This window comes from Myxocyprinus asiaticus, chromosome 28, assembly GCF_019703515.2.
Source record: "Myxocyprinus asiaticus isolate MX2 ecotype Aquarium Trade chromosome 28, UBuf_Myxa_2, whole genome shotgun sequence".
Classification (NCBI taxonomy): domain Eukaryota; kingdom Metazoa; phylum Chordata; class Actinopteri; order Cypriniformes; family Catostomidae; genus Myxocyprinus; species Myxocyprinus asiaticus.
Window position 1 is genome coordinate 4,833,721 of NC_059371.1, and position 19,244 is coordinate 4,852,964.

The 19,244-nt window shown below is 49.0% G+C and overlaps 1 protein-coding gene across 2 annotated transcripts in view; it reads right to left on the reverse strand.

The window, feature by feature from the left end:
* Positions 1 to 19,244, reverse strand: part of LOC127418881 (NACHT, LRR and PYD domains-containing protein 12-like) — a 44,567-nt gene that overhangs the window by 11,985 nt on the left and 13,338 nt on the right. The window lies entirely within an intron of this gene.

Here is a 19,244-nt window from a genome sequence, read left to right on the forward strand (position 1 = left end):
AAGCACCCACCCAGTCTGACAAAGTCCCATCTAGAATTTGAAGTCCTTTATGTTTATCATACTTCTTCCATTTGTAATAATATGTGTAATAATAAATAACCCCAGGTAAGACAATGGATGGCTCCTCAATACTGTGATTTGGTCAAAGTAGCTAGTATGAATATTAGTAGTAGTAGTAGTATAAAAGCATTTATTGTAAATAATAAAAGACTAAACACATTCAGAAACTTTAACATAGTTGTAATAAAAATGAAGTCTATTAGATCCCTTTTAAAGTCTATTAAATTTGATTCTGCTTCATGAAATTCTGCATAAGTGGCTGCTGCAACAATTTAAATGCAGGAAAAAAAACTTTATTGAACTCACTTGTCCAGAAGACATGCAAAATGGTTTGGTGCAGAAAAAAATTCAATTTATAACTTAGTGAAAATCTTCACAGACTGTTGCTATTTTGTGCATGTTCATGAGAGTGCACAAGAGAAGCAGTTAATACAGACCCTTCTCACGAGATGGGGTGTTCAAGTGAGAAACCGCTACGGTGTTGGTGCAACCAGACCACCAGTGATTAAAAAAAAAAAAAAAAAGAGAGAGGACACAACACAGCTGCACACAAACCAGACAACTGATTAACAAAATGTAAAGTTATGCTTATAACTAATGTTCCCAAAAGGAAGAAAACGAGGTACAACACATTAAGTATAGGAAATCGCACCTTCGAGTACACACACTGAAGACACCTCTATTCACGCCTGAAAGGCAATTTATGCACGGCAATGCTGGGTAACCCTGCATACTTGGCAAGTATATAAATTATGTTGCCTGCTTCATACCTGTCGTTCAAATAGGCTCTTCACCATAGCTACAGCGAAGTGGGGCTGCAATGTGTTGTATCTCGTTTCCCTCCTTTTGGGACAGTAGTTTTATGCATAACTTTACGTTCCCATTCAGTTGGTCCACTCGGTACAACACATTAAGTGTAGGACCTATATTCATGCACCATGAAGCCAGAAAACACAGAACGGGATAAATAAGAAAAGTTTGGTTGACTCACCAGGGTGAAAAAAATCCTCCAATACAAGACAATATGTTTAAGTACTCAAATCCCAGCCGAAAAGGACAAATGAGCCACCAAGGCTGCCATGATGTCCAAACGATAATGGCGTACAAAAGTGTGTGGTTAAGCACAACTGGCCGAAGCACAAAAATCCTCCACGAGACCCCTTTGAACAGTGCCCAGGAAGTGGTTATGCCACGAGCTGAGTGCACACGCACTCCCTTGGGGTGTATGCCAAGGAAATAGCTTCCACGATCCAGTGAGAAAAACAATGTTTAGACAACGATCTACTGCGAGCCAGGTTGGCAAAGCAAACAAACAGCTGATCGCATAAACAAAATGGCATACTTTGTGTCCAAAGTGGCACAGGACAGAAAGTATGCGATTGCCGCAGCTCATCAGAGAAAAAATGAAGGGATGAAAAGGCAGTCAACTCAAAAGACATGGATCTGTAAGATGTAGGCATGACTTTCGGAATATACACCACACTGGGGTGCAAATTCACTTTGTAATAACCTGGCACAAACTGAGTGCAGGACAAGTGCACTGATAGAGCATGAAAATCAAATGGCCCGCTTAGCAGTCATCAAAGTGAGAAGAAGTGCAGTCTTGTAGGATAATGTTTAAATACAAAGACTCTAACGGCTCGAACAGTGGATCACAAAGTGCGTTTAACTCTAAGGACAGATCCCAAGGGGGAAACAACAGATTTACTTGCTGGTCTGAGGCGCCGTGCATCCTTCAAAAATCTAATAGATAAGGGGTGCGCACCAGGCAAAGTGCCATTAACTTCCTCGTGACATGCTGAAATTGCTGCTAAATAAACTTTCAGAGTAGAAAAAGAGCAGCCCTGATCAAACAATTCTTGTAAGATTGACACTAATAGGGAAAACCGTTCCTCTGACGACACCATAATTCAAAGGCACACCATTTAAAGGAATAAAGACTTCTCATAGAGAGGTCAAGCACTCTGAATTGTAGCATCAACATTGGGTGGTAAACCTGTTGCAATTAAATTATCCCTTTCAATGGGAAGGCTCTTGCCAAACCAATCCCAGGTCTGAGAAATCACCTCTGGATGAATGTGCCATTACCTGACTTGGAGTCCTCCCATGGAGAGGTCTGCCCCTACGTTTAGGTGACCCGGCACATGTGTCACTCTGAGAGATAGCAGATGTCTGTCGCATCACATCAAAAGCATCCGAGACAGTTGTAACAGACTGAGGGGCCACGTCCCTCCTTGTCCGTTTAAATATAACACAACCGTTGATGTCCGTTCGTATTAGAACATTATCGCCTCTCAGTACGGAGAGAAAATTCTAGAAAGCTAGAAAAACAGCCAGTAACTCCAGATAGTTTATGTGGAGAGTTGCCTGTGTGGCCAACCACACCCCTCTCATTGAAACTCTGTTGCACAGGGCTCCCCAACCCAAAAATGACACGTCTGACATCAGTGTTAGGCGAGAATGAATCCTGCAGAGGGGAGTCCCTTGCGTGAGCAAGAGGCATTCCCTCCATGGAATCAGAGCATTCAGGCATGACGTCACTTCCACCATTCTGTGAGTGTGACAGGATGTACACAGACGACTGGACACAATCCAATGCTGTAAATCCCGCATCAACAGAATGCCCAGTTTGAGTACCGGTGTCATAGAGGGCATCAGTCTGAGCAAGCGCAAAATATGCGAAAGCACAGTTTGATGCCCAGCTGAAACTAAGAAAGACAGTTGTGAAATGCAGCTACCCACTGTTGTGACAGAAAAGCTCTTCCACAATTGGAGTCAAGCTCCATGCCCAGAAACATTATCAGTTGACAGGGAAATAGAACACTCTTTTTGTGTTTTGTAGAAAATCCCAGAGCCTGTATGTATTGAACCAAGGCACTTTTGTGTGACAAAGCCTGTTGTCTGCTCTCCACTGCTATAAGCCAGTCGTCTATGTATGCCAGAATTCTCATACCCTGGCAATGCAGCGTCTCTAAAGCTGCTTCTACACATTTGGTGAATGTGTGGGGCGACAAAGCCAAGCTGAACAGAATGTAGGTGCTACAGGTTGTTTAGATCAATTTTACTATCAGAAACAATTAATAATTAATATATGAATTATTAATTAATATTTAAATCAAATAACAGAATTTAACTCATTAAATTCTATCCTCGGGGCACCACTCTTTAACAAGAGAAAAATGATAGCAAGTCTACCCTGAAGGTTGAGTATTTTAATTATTTATCAAAATAATCAAAAGGGGAGAAACTAGTTAAATTATTGCCATACAAATCTAATAGTATTCTAATTACAGTTAGTTTCTAACACCAATAAAATAACAGTACGCTGAGGTAACATGGGAGTTCTTGACATGGCAGAGGCTGGCATCAACACAATATTCAAGCAAAAACAACCAGGAGTACTGATTTATTATAATCAAGCAGTAATGAACACAGCCAATAATATCTGAATATAACCAAAGCATAACAAGGAAATCTTAAACTAACAGTGGAGCTATATGCTAGTGTGTGTGTGTGTGTGTGTGTATCTAGGTGCGGTAACAAAGGAACCAAAATGACTAGATTTAAAATGGAGGATTCAATCCAAAATGGAGGACTGTGGCAGCGGGGGCGTGGTCAAGCATCTCTCCGGAGAGAGAAAGCGGTAAGGGCGCTTACACCTGAGCTAAATTATGTCTAATACCTGTCTCTAATTTCAGTGAGCACGGGGAGAGCGGCATAAATAGAGCGACACAACACTCAGTCGATTGAGAGAGACTGGATACGACAGAGCCGAGCCAGAGCAAAGATTTTTCTAGTAGAGAAAGTTTATTTATGAAAGCGGTGTGTGTTAGTGTCAGTTTAGTGTGTGAAGGTAAACTGTAAATTGGTGTCGCCAAGAGGGGAAAATAAAGCCTCACCAGAAGAAGGAAAAACTGCTCCTCGCCTCATCTTTTACACTGGTGCCGAAACTGGTGCCAGGATTGAAGTTTGGGTCGAAGATGGATGGAGGTCGTCCCGTAGAGTCCTCCCAGTTGGTGGAGATCCTCCAAGCCCTCGCCAGCCTACATCAGAACCACCAACAAACGCTGCTTGAGCTCCGACAAGATCAAGACCGCCGGTTTGTCGAGCTCATGCATGCTCAAGCCGAGGACCGGCAGGCGATCCGGAGCGATCCTCAGCCGCGACCCCGGACACACCCACGCCGTTACTCCCGCCAGCTTTACAGAAAATGGGGGCGTCGGACGACCCAGAGGCCTTCCTGGATTTGTTTGAGCGGACCGCCGAGATCTGGGGCTGGCCGCTCGGCCAATGGGCAGCCCGATTGATCCCACTATTGTCCGGGGAAGCCCAGCTCGTGGCTCAACAACTGCCAGCGTCGAGCCTCCTGGCCTACGGAGATCTAAAAAGAGCCATCTTGCAACGGGTTGGTCGCACTCCGGAGGAAAGTCGTCAACTCTTCCGGAGCTTGAAGTTGGAAAGCTCCGACCGCCCGTTTGCTTTTGCCCAGTGGCTCCATGACGCCTGCCGAAGATGGCTGCTAGCGGGGGATCGCGACGTCCAGGGAATTATCGACCAGGTGGTATTGGAACAGTTTATAGTTCGACTGCCAAAAGGGACGGCGGAGTGGGTCCAGTGCCACTGCCCGGCGTCGTTGGAGGAAGCCATCCAACTTGCGGAGGACCACATGGCGGCGATCCCGAGGGCGGAAGATCCCTCCTACGTTTTCTCTCCTCCCTCTGTTTCTTCCCCCTCCCCTCTCTCTCTCTCGTCTGCTCTCTCTCCAGGTCCCGTTCCTGCCCCACGCAGACGAGGAGGAACTCAGCCCTTGAGACCAGTTCCCCGGGTGTGGGAGGCGACACCTTCCCCTACTCCAATGCCCCGCCGCTCTCCCCCTCAGGGGGGGGCGCCCGCCGACGCAAGTGCGGGCGTAGCGCCTGGGCCAGCCTGCTGGAGGTGCGGAGACCCGAGCCACTTCCGAGATCAGTGCCCTCTGATGGAGCTGGGGATGGTGGTGCGGGTCTCTGACCTCCCACAGGCTGCCCCCGACTGGGCCGGAGCGTACCAGATACCGGTAAGTGTCAAGGGGGGTACTCACCAAGCGTTGGTGGATACCGGGTGTAATCAAACCACTATCCACCAATGCCTGGTTCAACCCGAGGCATTGGTCACAACCAAAACGGTGAAGGTGAAGTGTGTACACGGGGATATTCACAAGTATCTGGTGGTGACCCGGACAATTAAATTTCGGGGGAAAAAGCATAGAGTGGAGGCTGCGGTTAGTTCCCGCCTCACCCATCCGCTGATTTTGGGGACTGATTGGCCTGATTTTAGAGTTTTATTAAAGGGAATTTGCGCGGATGGGTCCTGTGTGAAAATATGGAGATGTGTGATGTGCGATGCTCTGGCAGGGGAGGCGGAGCCGGGGCCATCCTCGACAGCTCCACGTCATGATGACGAGAGGAGGGAGAGGCTGCAGCCCCTCCCCTTCTCAGGGAATTCCCTGACGGGGATTTCCCTTTGGAGCAGTCGCGAGACGAAACCCTCAAACACGCCTTTGACCAAGTGAGAGTCATCGATGGTCAACGACTCCAGCCTGACATCGAACTTTCATAGCCCTATTTTGCAATTATAAATGAGCGGTTGTATCGAGTGACACAGGACACTCGGACCAAAGAGGATACAACCCAACTTTTGATTCCAAGGAGCCGTCGGGAAATGGTATTCCAGGCGGCTCATTATAATCCCATGGCAGGTCATCTAGGAGAAAGGAAAACACTGAACCATCTAATAGCCCGTTTCTATTGGCCGGGCATTGGCGGCGATGTCCGCAGGTGGTGTGCAGCATGCCACGAATGCCAGCTAGTTAACCCACCGGCCACCCCAAAAGCGCCATTGCGCCCTCTCCCTCTGATCGAGGTCCCCTTTGAGAGAATTGGAATGGACCTCGTCGGGCCATTAGAACGGTCAGCACGCGGACATCGCTTTGTATTGGTCCTAGTGGACTATGCAACGCGATATCCGGAAGCCGTGCCTCTTCGCAACATCTCAGCACGCAGTGTTGCGGAGGCACTCTTCAAAATAATCTCCCGGGTGGGGATTCTGAAAGAAATCCTCACCGATCAAAGCACAACATTTATGTCACGAACACTACGCGAACTGTACGAGTTATTAAATATTAAATCGATTCGCACCAGTGTATACCATCCTCAAACGGATGGCCTGGTGGAACGATTTAATAAAACCCTCAAAAACATGATTCGTAAGTTCGTGCACGATGATTCTAGAAATTGGGATGAATGGCTCGACCCCCTGTTATTTGCAGTACGAGAGGTCCCGCAAGCCTCCACTGGCTTCTCCCCATTCGAGCTGCTGTATGGGCGACGCCCACACGGCATGCTTGATGTAATGCGAGAGGCCTGGGAGGAAGGACCTTCAAACAGTAAAAATGAAATTCAGTACGTTCTTGATCTTAGAGCAAAACTCCACACCTTGGGGCAACTAACACAAGAATTTGCTCCAAGCTCAAGAACGACAGCGCCGACTGTATGACAGGGGAACTCAGCTAAGGAAATTTGCACCGGGAGATAAAGTGCTTGTATTGCTTCCCACATCGAGCTCTAAATTACTCGCCAAGTGGCAAGGACCCTTTGAGGTCACACGACGAGTGGGAGATCTCGATTATGAGGTCAAACGAACCAATAGAGGGGACGCACGTCAAATATACCACCTCAATCTCCTAAAATTGTGGAGGGAGGCGGTCCCCGTGACGTTGGCTACGATGGTTCCCGAGAAGGCGGAGCTCGGACCAGAGGTGAGTTCAAAACATAAACAGTTCATCCCGGTCACTTGCGGAGACCACCTCTCACCGAGCCAACTCGCGGAGGTTGCTAAGTTGCAACAGGAGTTTGCAGATGTGTTCTCCCCTCTACCGGGACGTACAAACCTCATCCATCACCACATCGAGACCGAGCCGGGGGTGGTGGTACGTAGCCGCCCCTATTGACTACCCGAACACAAAAAGAAAATTGTTCGGGAAGAATTGGATGCGATGGTTGATATGGGGGTAATAGAAGAATCCCACAGCGATTGGTCCAGCCCAGTTGTTCTAGTGCCTAAGAGCGACGGGTCTGTGCGGTTCTGTGTGGATTACAGGAAAGTCAACGCGGTGTCTAAATTTGATGCGTATCCAATGCCTTGCGTTGATGAGTTGCTCGATCGGTTGGGCACTGCTCGTTTTTATTCGACATTGGATTTGACGAAGGGTTATTGGCAGATCCCCTTGACACCAATTTCCCGTGAGAAAACAGCCTTCTCCACACCGTTTGGATTACACCAATTTGTGACACTTCCGTTCGGTTTGTTTGGGGCCCCGGCTACATTTCAGCGTCTCATGGACCGATTCCTCAGGCCGCATTCAGCTTACGCCGCTGCCTATTTAGATGGCATCATTATTTATAGCAATGATTGGCAGCGGCATATGCAACATCTGAGGGCGGTTCTGAGATCGCTGCGCCGAGCGGGACTCACAGCGAACCCGAAGAAGTGCACGATTGGACGGGTGGAGGTACGGTATCTGGGGTTCCACTTGGGCCACGGGCAGGTGCGTCCCCAAATTGACAAGACAGCGGCGATTGCGACCTGCCCGAGACCCAAGACCAAAAAGGGGGTGAGACAGTTCCTGGGGCTGGCTGGCTATTATAGAAGGTTTGTGCCTAATTATTCGGACGTCACCAGCCCGCTGACTGATCTCACTAAAAGGGAGCTCCAGATCCGGTCCAGTGGACGGAGCAGTGTCAACGGGCGTTCACGCAAGTTAAAGCCGCACTTTGCGGGGGGCCGCTGTTACATTCACCTGACTTCTCTCTCCCTTTTGTTTTACAGACAGATGCTTCAGACAGGGGGCTGGGGGCCGTACTCTCGCAGGTGGTGGAGGGGGAGGAGCGCCCGGTGCTGTACATTAGCCGTAAGCTCTCGTTAAGGGAAACTAAGTACAGCACCGTGGAAAAGGAGTGTCTCGCCATCAAGTGGGCGGTCCTCACTCTCCGATACTACCTGCTGGGGCGGGCCTTCACCCTCTGCTCGGATCACGCCCCACTCCAGTGGCTCCACCGCATGAAAGATACTAACGCCCGGATCACCCGTTGGTATCTGGCTCTTCAGCCATTTAAGTTCAAGGTGGTCCACAGACCGGGGGCGCAGATGGCTGTCGCCGACTTCCTTTCCAGGAATGGGGGGGGAGTGGTAGGCAGACCGGATGTCGCCCCGGCCTGAGTCGGGCGGTGGGGATATGTGGCAGCGGGGGCATGGTCAAGCATCTCTCCGGAGAGAGAAAGCGGTAAGGGCGCTTACACCTGAGCTAAATTATGTCTAACACCTGTCTCTAATTTCAGTGAGCACGGGGAGAGCGGCATAAATAGAGCGACACAACACTCAGTCGAGTGAGAGAGACTGGATACGACAGAGCCGAGCCAGAGCAAAGATTTTTCTAGTAGTGAAGGTTTATTTATGAAAGTGTGTGTGTTAGTGTCAGTTTAGTGTGTGAAGGTAAACTGTAAATTGGTGTCGCCAAGAGGGGAAAATAAAGCCTCACCAGAAGAAGGAAAAACTGCTCCTCACCTCATCTTTTACAAGGACTCAATCCAAAATGGAGGACTAGGTCATTTGAGTGTGTAAGAAAAGGGGAAAAGGAAAGATGGCTGGATCAGTTCCAGAGCGGTGGAGCTGATACCACGTGAGGGTGGAAATGAGCGGACACACAAAGGAACTGACGAAACAGGCGGGAGAATCTGGTACCTCAGCCCGAGTCGGACATAAACTGCGGCGCCGCTCAGTGAATTTCAGTGACAGAGAGAGAGAATGAGTGAGAGAGAGGGAGAGAGAGAAAGCAAAAAGGTGCATGCAATCTAATTGAGGGTAACTGCTCATAACAGCAGGACTGAATTACTAGTTCAGGTCACTCAACAAAACAAACGTAACCCAAAAATGAAAATCTCCCAACTCAAAACAGCAAACAGAGATCAACATACAAAATATACTCAAAATATCAGCATTTAGAATCAAACATAAGATTTAGTTGCGCAAGAAAATCACAGTTTCTAAACTAAATCTGCCCAGATATCAAGCCTTACTTGGGAAATCCTGTGTAATTTCAGTAGGGTTGTCCATTAGAATTCCTGTGGCATTGAGCGGTCAGGAGAAACAGTCTGGATGGTCCCTTGTCTTACGCTTGTCAGCGAAAAGACGCGTCTCTGCTTTATTCTTCGGATCCAGCAGTGGAGAAGAAATCAGGAGGTATTCAACGTTGACAGAAAAAGAGGGAGAAGGGAAACTGGTCGCCTTTCCATTTTTCAAAATAAATTCACTGTTGTATTGCAGTGAAACTGAACCGATTAATATAAGTTCACTAGAAGACTTGAACAAAGCTAAGTTAATCTTACTCTACCGTGGCCAAATGGTGAGGTTAGAAAAATGTGGTCTCTTTGTTCTTAGTCCAAAATGGGGGGAAAACTCCTTCAGTACATGCACAATACAGATGTCCCTTAACAGCCAGCCGGAGCTTAGCACAGAGAGGCCGAACTACATCTGTCCGCTGGTTTTATTGACAAGATGACGTCATCGGTCATAGGCCACTTTCGACCAATGGCGTTTGAGACTGGGTCCATGGGCGGGACTTCACATCCAGTTGTGAAATTGTGAAGGATCCTGGGAAATTGAGTTCAATGTCTCTCCTTTGATTATAGAAAAAAGGGCCATGTGGTCTCCACTGCCATTTTGAGGGGGCCAAGGCCCTACACCCCCCCACCCCTCCCCCGGTCTTAAGGTTGGGGTTCCTGCCACGTCCATGAGAACAACCCAAAAGTTGAATAGTTCCCAGGTCCCTGGAAACTAGGGCTGCAACTAACGATTATTTTGATAATCGACTAATCTAACGATTATTTGGATGATTATTCGACTATTCAGGCGATTATTGCAATGATTAATCATTAGCTCTAAACCGACTATTCAGCTTGTGCCCCGACATAAAAGGTTGTATTAAACGTGCTTACTAACAATAGAGAGGACAAATCATCTTTTAAAAATACCTCTAAATGACATTCACTGAATTAAAGGGAAAAAAATACTTTTTATTATGTTTAATTCAGTAAAAATTTCACTACAAAAAAAATCCTATTGTTATGAAGTGTATTTGTCTTTTTTTCCATTTAAAATTGTTTAAAAATCCTTAAAATAAGATACATTTACTTGAAAAGTAACATATAAGATATTTAGACTTCCTTTAAGAGAATCTTATTAAATATAAGTGTATTTTGTATATAAGTGTATTTTTTCACTTGGTTATACTTCTGCGAGTGCAGTAAAGACAAAATACACTTATACTCAAGATCTATTCTCTAAAAGCAAGTCTAAATATCTTATATGCTGCTTCTCAGGTGAATGCATTTTTTTTAAGGATTTTTAGATATTTTAAAATATTTGTATTTTTAATATTATATTCAACATTCTCAGATAAAAAAAATAAAAATTCTTCTGCAGTATAGCTGCTAAAGTAAATGTACATTGTTTTAAAGGAGTTTTAGATATTTATATTGGAAAACAAGCCAAAACAAAAACAAATAAAAATATTTTTGTTGCAGTGTATAATGGGGCAAAGACTACCCTCTCTCACCTTTCTGTTCACTTCAATCCATCTTCAACTCACAAAAAAAAACCACTCTCTTATTAATAAAGCTGCGTTTTGCCAATTTTCTTCACGATATGAAATGCACAGAGAAATGCCAGTTTCCTTATTATTTTAACTTTAATAAAGCTATAACGCATTAAATAGAACTGCATTAAAGATTGTCTGTATTGACTTTTGTATTTTTGCATTATAACTCCCTCATACTTTGCGATCTACATCACCTGAAGCTGTTTGGAAAGTTTAGAGTGCGTCTGGACTGTGAAATGTGTTTTCTTCCTCTCCTCAGTCAGGCGCGAGCTGCAGTGCTGCTCTTGTGTGAAATCATTAGTTTCATATGATCTTATGTTACGTTAAGATCAAAGGACTATTCGACAACGAAAATTTTTGTCGACAATTTTTTATTGTTGACATTACCGATAACGTCGACTAATCATTTCAGCCCTACTGGAAACAACTCGAAAGTTGTACAGTCCTTGTGTCCTGGGTTAGCATGAGCTTAGTTCCTGGAAGCATTAACAGTTCATAAAAGCTTTTGACGCCTGGGCAGTCATAGTAGGTAACATCTGGGCAGATGAATTCTAACTAGGCTAACTAACATAACTTCTATCAAAACATAGCACTTCACATCGGTAAACACATCAATCATTGCAACAACCCTTTGTTATCCCTGAGTTTTCAATGATTATGAAAAGGAAAATGGGAAAGATTGTTACAGTTAGTAAAGCTGTTCCTGGGCAGAGTTCAGAGCAGTTAGTGGTAGAGGGGTAGACAAGTGCTTGAAATGCTGTGGAATGAGTGTCATGGCATCCAGTCTAGTGTGTAGCATTAGGATGCCGTGCATGGCGTATGCGATACCTGCCGTTATGATCCAACCTATAAGGAGGAGCCCAAGGGCAGTCAAACTGATGGGGTGTTCTTGATAAGCCAATCATTTTCCTATACGATTGAGAAATGTAGTCGTGAGCCCAGTCGATTTGAGACTGAACTTTACTACTTTGGTCCCTTCGGCTAGAAGCTGCCATTGAAGGGTGTCGTCAATAGTGAGGTTGTGGTCTCTGAATGTGTCCATCATCTCAATCTCTGTATCGTGTCTCTCTGACTGAGATGGTGGAGAACAATGTTGGCTATATGTACAGTGGCCCCTTGTGGGTCCTTCAAGAACACCGTTTGGTTTGGGATTGTTAATTTAGTGTTTGTGTCATGACGTATGTATGACATTAGGATCTTGGTGGCAGGGGTACTGACAAGCTATCGACTACCAGCTCTTTCTACCCTAGATTCTGTTCCTTTGTCTTTAACAGACATACTAGCCTGGCATTTTTGCTCTTGGGTGTCAGCCCTCAGACCGCACAGGTGGTCAGTTATATCTCTGATAAAGGGGTTACTGGGGCAAACCCAATGTATGTCCTTGGTGTTCGTACACATGTTCAGATTGGGAATAAGGTAGAGAGAGGGGTTATCATCATGGTAGGTGAGCACAGGCGGTGTTTTGATATGTACATGTACATTATTCTTCCAAAACCCAACACTTAATATGGATTTTAGTCGGTAAATGTTCTGTTTCTCTATAATGGGTAAGTTAAGGATAAATCCTATCTCTAGGTTCTGAGGATTTACATGGATGGGGATTGCACTGCCAAGGCTGTATGCCAGATGTATCTGAGAAGTTTGCACAACGGTGGTAGTGGCAGATCTAAGGATTTGTTCAACCATGTTTAGGGGAACTAGATAGGATGGGATCTTTCCACCACTCAGGCTGTTAACCGTAGTTTGGAGGTGTTTGCGTAAATCGGTCACATACTGATGCGCAGAATATGCGGTTGCAACACTGACATCTTCCAGACGGTACAGCAGATGCAGTGGGAGAGTCATTTCTCTCCCAGTCATCGTTTCAAAGGGTGTGATCCCCATGGTGCGGTGTGGAGTAGACCTGATGGCCATCAGTACCAAGGGGAATTTCACATCCCAATCTTTGCCATTGCTGTTGACATACTTCTTGAGCATGCTGACAATGGTATGGTTGGTTCGCTCAACCTGACCTGATGACTGGGGGTGGTATGCAATGTGGAATTTGGCTTCCACACCCAACATTTCCCACATTGTTTTCATCACAGCCGCCGTGAAATGAGTGCCTCTGAGTTGATCGAGAGAGGTAGTCCCCAACGGCTGAACACATCATTCATCAGCACGAGGGCAGTGGTTTCAGCCGTGTCATTGGGTGCTGGTAAACACTCCACCCACTTTGTGAAAGCACAGGTGACAGTGAGGAGGTACTTGTTACCTTGCGCCGATTTGGGTACTGGTCCGATCCAATCCATCTGCAGATTGGACCAAGGAAACGTGATTCCCTTGACCTGCAGTGGAGCTCAATTCAGTGGCCGGGAAGGATGGAACTGACAACAGATCAGACATCCCTTTACATATGCATTAGTGTCTTTAAGCATAAATGGCCAGTATGCAACCTGTCAGAGGGTGTGGTAGGTAGTTTTGTAGCTCCTGTGACCTCCAATGGGAGAATCGTGGGCATATAGCAGCATCACCCCCCTATGGCCGGTCGGAACGACCCACTGGGGTGGACCTGGACCATCGGGAACATAGACCAACAGGCCTTTCTCAAGTTTCAGGTGTTGTTGTACCTGACAGAGAGCTTTTAGTTCTTTTGAGTCCTGTAAAGAGGACGGTAGGGCCCATTGTGTCTGAGGTTCCATCAACCGCTGCCGGATTGCCTGGATCACCAGGTCCCGTTCCTGCATGGCACTCAAGTCTGTGTCGGCCGGTTGTCGACCCAGGTTCATAGTCTACAGGCAGTTTTAGGGATTTTCCCGGTTCTCTCTTGCCTGTCTACAGGTGACGGCATTCACCAAGCAAGATAGTGGTTTTGGGAGCCACTCCTCCTTGAATTCCCATAGTGGGCCCTCTACTGCACCTCGCTTAGCTAAGTGATCAGCTTCATCGTTGCCCTCTTTGTCATGGCCAAAAAATTTGTGAATGACCTTTGACCTTCTTCCAATACACAGCCATCCCTCTGTCAATCACAAGTTGGTCACAAGCCAGGAAGAGTTCAGTGTTTGACCTCTTTACCTCTGGCGTTCTTCATGCCATTTTCTTTCCATGTGGGGAAGTGTGAGACGAAGCTGTGGTGGGTGTAGTTGGAGCCGAAGCAGACTACCAACTGCACAATAGCCGACCTAACGGCTTGTTGCAACACAATGAGTTCTGTGGCAATCTCCGCGTACTGGCTAGTCTTTGCACCAAGTTGGTAACTGTCTGGCACATAAACGACATAAGCCCAGCTCAGGTCTGGCTCTCATGGTGAAAAGACCAGCCGTCCACATAAACCTTCAGGAGGTCTTGACAGACAGTTTCATCATAGTAATGATGATTGGAGGGAAGAGAAGGAGTGGTAATGAGGAGGGGTGAGGAACCTGTCTGTCCTTCGCAGTCACAATGTTGGCACTCGGCCAGGCCCTGACCCAAAGCCATCTTGTGGTTCTGAGCCTACCTGACTTCTATGTTGTAGCCTTGCAGTGCCATCATCCACAACGTGATGCGACTGTTGGACACTCGTCCTTCTTTTAGCTGCTGGCTATTGAGGAAGGAGACAGGCTGGTGGCAAGTTTCAATGATTACCTTCTGACCCCCGATGTAGCTGCGGAAGTGTTCCACAGCCCAGACTGTGGCTAGGAGGGCTCTCTCACAGTCGGAGAACTTCAGCTCAACACTGCTCAGAAGTTGGCTTGCGTAGGCAATGACTCTCTTTATCATACCTCTGTGCCAGGGCGGCGCTGAGGCAGTTCGCCTCTAAGTGAAACTCCTTATCCTTGTCTGGGTAGGCTAGACAAGGGGCTGAACAGAGCTTTGCTTTCAGTTCTCTGAAAGCCTGCTCTTGAGGGTCTCCCTATTCAAAGAACTTGTCTTTACGGAGGAGCTCGGTAAGGGGCCTGGCTATCTCTGCATAGTCCTCGATGAACTGTCTGGAGTAGTTGCAGATGCCCAAGAAGCTCCTGAGTCCCGACATGTCGGTTGGGGCTTTGATATTTGGATGGCTTGAACTCTCCCTGCTTGAAGTTCAACGCCATTGGCACCGACCAATTAGCCCACGTACTCAACCTTGGTGCGGCACCACTGATCCTTGGAGAGGGCCAGCATGGCTCCTGCACTGGAAAGCTGGCTGAGCACGTATCGTATTTTGGTCAGGTGTGCTTCAAATGTCTGACTTCGCATGAGGATATCATCCACATAGATCAGGTTGCCGAGGGAAGCAGCATCACTCATGGCTTTGTGCAAGAAGATATAAAACTCAGCTGGGGAGTTTGAATATCCGAATGGTCATCGGTTCAAAGTGAACTGTCGATTGCCAAAAGAGAAAGCCAGCTTGTATTGACCACTGGGTCAACTTTCATTGTCCAAAACCCATTGGACACGTCAACAGTCAAAAAGAAACAGGCTTTTTTCACTTTCGCAAGTTCCTGATCCAGATGGATCATGGGCCATTGTGAAAGAGGGACCGGTTTGTTCAGTTGTCGATAGTCAATTGTCAAGCGCCACTTACCATTTGGCTTCAACACCGGCCATAGTGGTGAGTTGTATGTGGAGTTACACTCCCGAATGATGCATTTCCTAAGCAACGTGTCAAGTATCTCTTGGACTGACTCGTAGGCGGCTAAAGGAATTCTGTACTGGTGTACGAATGTGGGTGGTGCATTTGGGTCAGTAGGGATATGAACAGTATGGAGTTCGGTGATTCAACAGTCGTTGGAATCCCTTGAGAAGATCTGTTGGAAGTCGTGAAACAACTTCCGCTGTTCTTGTCTTTGACCCTCTGTCGTTAAGGCATCTGCCTTAGTGAGTTGTTGTTCCATTTCATCCTCGAATCCCAAATAAGGTTCCTCTGGTGGGGAACCGGCTTCGTCACCAGTTGAAATCATGTCACCAGTATGAGCAGCAAGGGCGTACACAACCATGACCATTTCTGTTCCCAAGGCAATACTGCAGATTTCTTCACAGTGATCATTTTGTTGGGAATGTGAGAAGGAGGGGTTTGAGGCTCTCCCCCCTCATCAAGGATGGAGGCAGCTCTCCAATCATGGGCACTGTCAGCTCAAAGTAATTTGCCGTCACAACAATTGGTATGTTCATTAGATTCTGGACAAGCAAGTAAGCTGAGTGGTGGTTGAGCTCAAGCAGAGGTGTGCCACAGATGGTCAGGCTGAGTTCCCAGAAGTATGGCAAGGGTTGGAAGAATGCCTGTGAACTCAGTATCATCTGTCCCTTGAGGATAATGAGGCAGACAGGGGCACCTGCAGTTTTAGCTGGGATAGTAAGGTCAAACTCGCTCGTAGAGGGAGCCCTGGCCTGAGTGATCATGTCTACCACCGCCGTGGTAGGCCACTTAGATCTTCCACGTCCTGTCCAGGGGCCAAACTTGGAGATTCTAGAGGTCTGGGCGTGGGTGCCAGATGGTACCCCGTTCCTGAGAGAGGAGGTCCTCCCTCAGTGGAACTCACCAGGGAGGGGCTGTCATGAGGAGTGTGAGTTCCGAGAACCAAGTCTGGGTGGGCCAGTATTGTGCCACGAGGATGACCTGTTCCTCGTCCTCCCTGACCATGCAAGCAAGCTCACTGGGGGGAAACGCATACTTGTGCAGCCCCCGGGGCCAGCTGTGCACCAGCGCATCTGAACCGAGAGGAGCCTCGGTCCAGCTGTGCGCCAGCGCATCTGAACCGAGAGGAGCCTTGGTCAGAGAATACCAGAGCGGGCAGTGGGAGGATTCCCGGGAAGCAAACAGGTCTACCTGTGCTTCGCTGAATCGACTCCAAATCAGCTGGACCACCTGGGGGTGGAGTCTCCACTCTCCCCTGAGTGTCACCTGCCAAGACAGCGCGTCCACTGTATGGTTGAGGTTGCCCGGGATGTGAGTGGCCCTGACTCCAGAGGAGGAAACGGCGGGCGAGTTGCGACATGCGACGTGAGCATAAGCCACCTTGGCGGTTTATATATGCTACCGTTGCCATGTTGTCTGTCCGGACCAACATGTGCTTGCCCTGGATCAATGGCCGAAGCAACTCGATCAGTTGATATGCCAACAGAGTCACGGCCCTGTCCAGGAGCCAGCAGCTGCATGCCCGTTGCACACGGCGCCCCAGCCTAACTTGGAGGCGTCTGACGTAACCACGACACGCCTGGACACTTGCTATAAGGGGACCCCTGCCTGCAGAAATGCAAGGTCTGTCCAAGGGCTGAACGTGCGGCAGCAGACCAGTGTGATGGCCACGCGATGCGTGCCACGGCGCCATGCCCATCTCGGGACTCAAGTCTGAAGCCAGTGCTGGAGCAGTCTCATATGCATCAACCCGATCGCGTGACCGCTGCCGAAGATGCTATATGCCCCAGAAGCCTCTGAAAGTGTTTCAGTGGGACCGCTGTTCTCCGCCTGAACGACTTCAGGCAGCTCAGCACCAACTGTGCACGCTCATCCGAGAGGCGCGCTATCATGGAGATCGAGTCAACTCCATCCCGAGAAAAGAGATGCTCGGAAAAGAGAGCTTGCTCTTTTCCCAGTTGACCCAAAGCCCCACCCGGTTGAGGTGCCTGAGCACCAGGTCCCTGTGCGCACAAAACAGGTCTTGAGAGGTGTGGGCGGGCGCCGATTGCGTTTGACGTACCTGCGGGTGGGGCCTCGCAGCGGGGAGAAGCAGGAACCGCCACGTCGAGACCTCGCATCCCGAGCTCGTGGCTGTGCTGAGGGAAACATCAAAGCACTTACCTCCCTCCGTTTACCCACCATAGGACTGGTCAGTGACGGGGAGGAGGCTGAGCGCCCTCGCACCTGGTCATGACCACCTGGCCGTGGGTGTGTGTGTGCCGCGGCCGGTTGCGCGCAGGCGGGTGGCCGCGTTCATAGCGCCCTGGCCGCGAGGGTTCGGTGTCCGACTGTAGTGATAACGACGGCCGTAAACACTGGGTGTGTGACCCAGGGAGTGAGGAAACTGCTCTTTTTTTTTTTTTAAATGTGGGTACCGCAGCCCCTTGGGCATGCGGCGAAAACAAAACAAAAGGGAACACCGGATTCTCCTCCCAGCTCTCCACCAGGGGACGAAGTGGTCTGGATACCAGCTCCGGGGTTCCAGCAGGCCTCTTCTTCCCTGAGTCGTCCATCTCAGGGGCGCTTGGGTGCCTTCCTGGGGCTCTTAGCGCCGGACCATGAGATGGGGGTGTGTCAGCTTCCTGCAGGGGGCTCTATGCCGGGTTCGAGTGGTTGGCTCCGGCTGCGGTGGAGCCGCCCGAGTTGCAGCCGCAGGGGGACGCCGTCGGAGACGAGCAGACGGGGTGCGGGACATTGAACCACGCCGGGGCAGGATGTGTTGAATCGCCTCCATCTGCTTCTTCACCGCTGAGAACTGCTGGGCAAAGTCCACAATGGTGTCGCCGAATAGGCTGATCTGAGAGCATCGAGGAAGCGGACCTTGTCGGCGTACTTCATCTCAACCAGATTCAGCCATAGGTGATGCTCCTGGACCACCAAGGTGGACATCGCCTGCCTGAGTGCCTGCAACGTGACCTTCATCGCCCGAAGGGCGAGATCGGTCGCCGAGCGCAGCTCCTGCATCACTTCAGGACTACCCACATGCAGCTCTTTCAATGCCTTGGCCTGGTGTACTTGCAGGAGGGCCATGGCATGCAGGGCGGAGGCGGCCTGTCCAGCGGCACTGTAAGCTTTGGCCACCAGAGACGATGTAGACATACAGGCCCTGGACGGGAGTCTCGGGCGATTCCGCCAGGTGGCAGCACAAGTGCACCGCAACCGCCTTATCCACCTGCGGAATCTCCGTATACCCCCTGGCCGCCCAACCGTCACAGGTAGTGAGAGCGGACGAACCCAGAAGTCGGGTCCGGGCAGTAAAAGGTGCCTGCCATGACTTTGTGAGTTCTTCGTGCACCTCCGGGAAGAATGAGACCGGGGCAGGGCACGGCCGTGAGCGGCGCTCCAAACCCAGGAACCAATCATCAAGCCGCGAGGGCTCAGGGCAAGGTGGAGGGTTCCACTCCAGCCCGACGCTCGCGGCAGCCCGGGCAAGCGTGGCGGTCAGCTCCGTGTCAGCCTCTGACTGTGCGGCCACACCCGAAGGTGGAAGCCCAGTCGAGTCCTCAGAGTCCGACTGCGCCAACCCACTCTCCGATGCTGCGATCGAGAGCTCATCCTGTTCACGAGCTCCGAAAGAGACATTAAACTCGCCCTGAGCCGAGTCTCATCCCAGAACTCGACCGGGGCAAATGAGCATACTGGGGAATGGGAGGTCTGTGGGGGATTACCCAGCAGAACCACTCCCATTGAGGTCCCCAAATCGCCCCCAGCACTAACCAACCCGGCTTCGTACCCGTAGTTAGAAGGCCCAGGGCGGGGAGCGGCTGGAGTGGCTTTCCCCCGGAAGAAGGAAAGCCGCAACGTTGCCATGGTCATGTTCTCGCAGCGAGGACACGAACCATCCACGAACGCTGCCTCAATGTGACTATGGCCCAG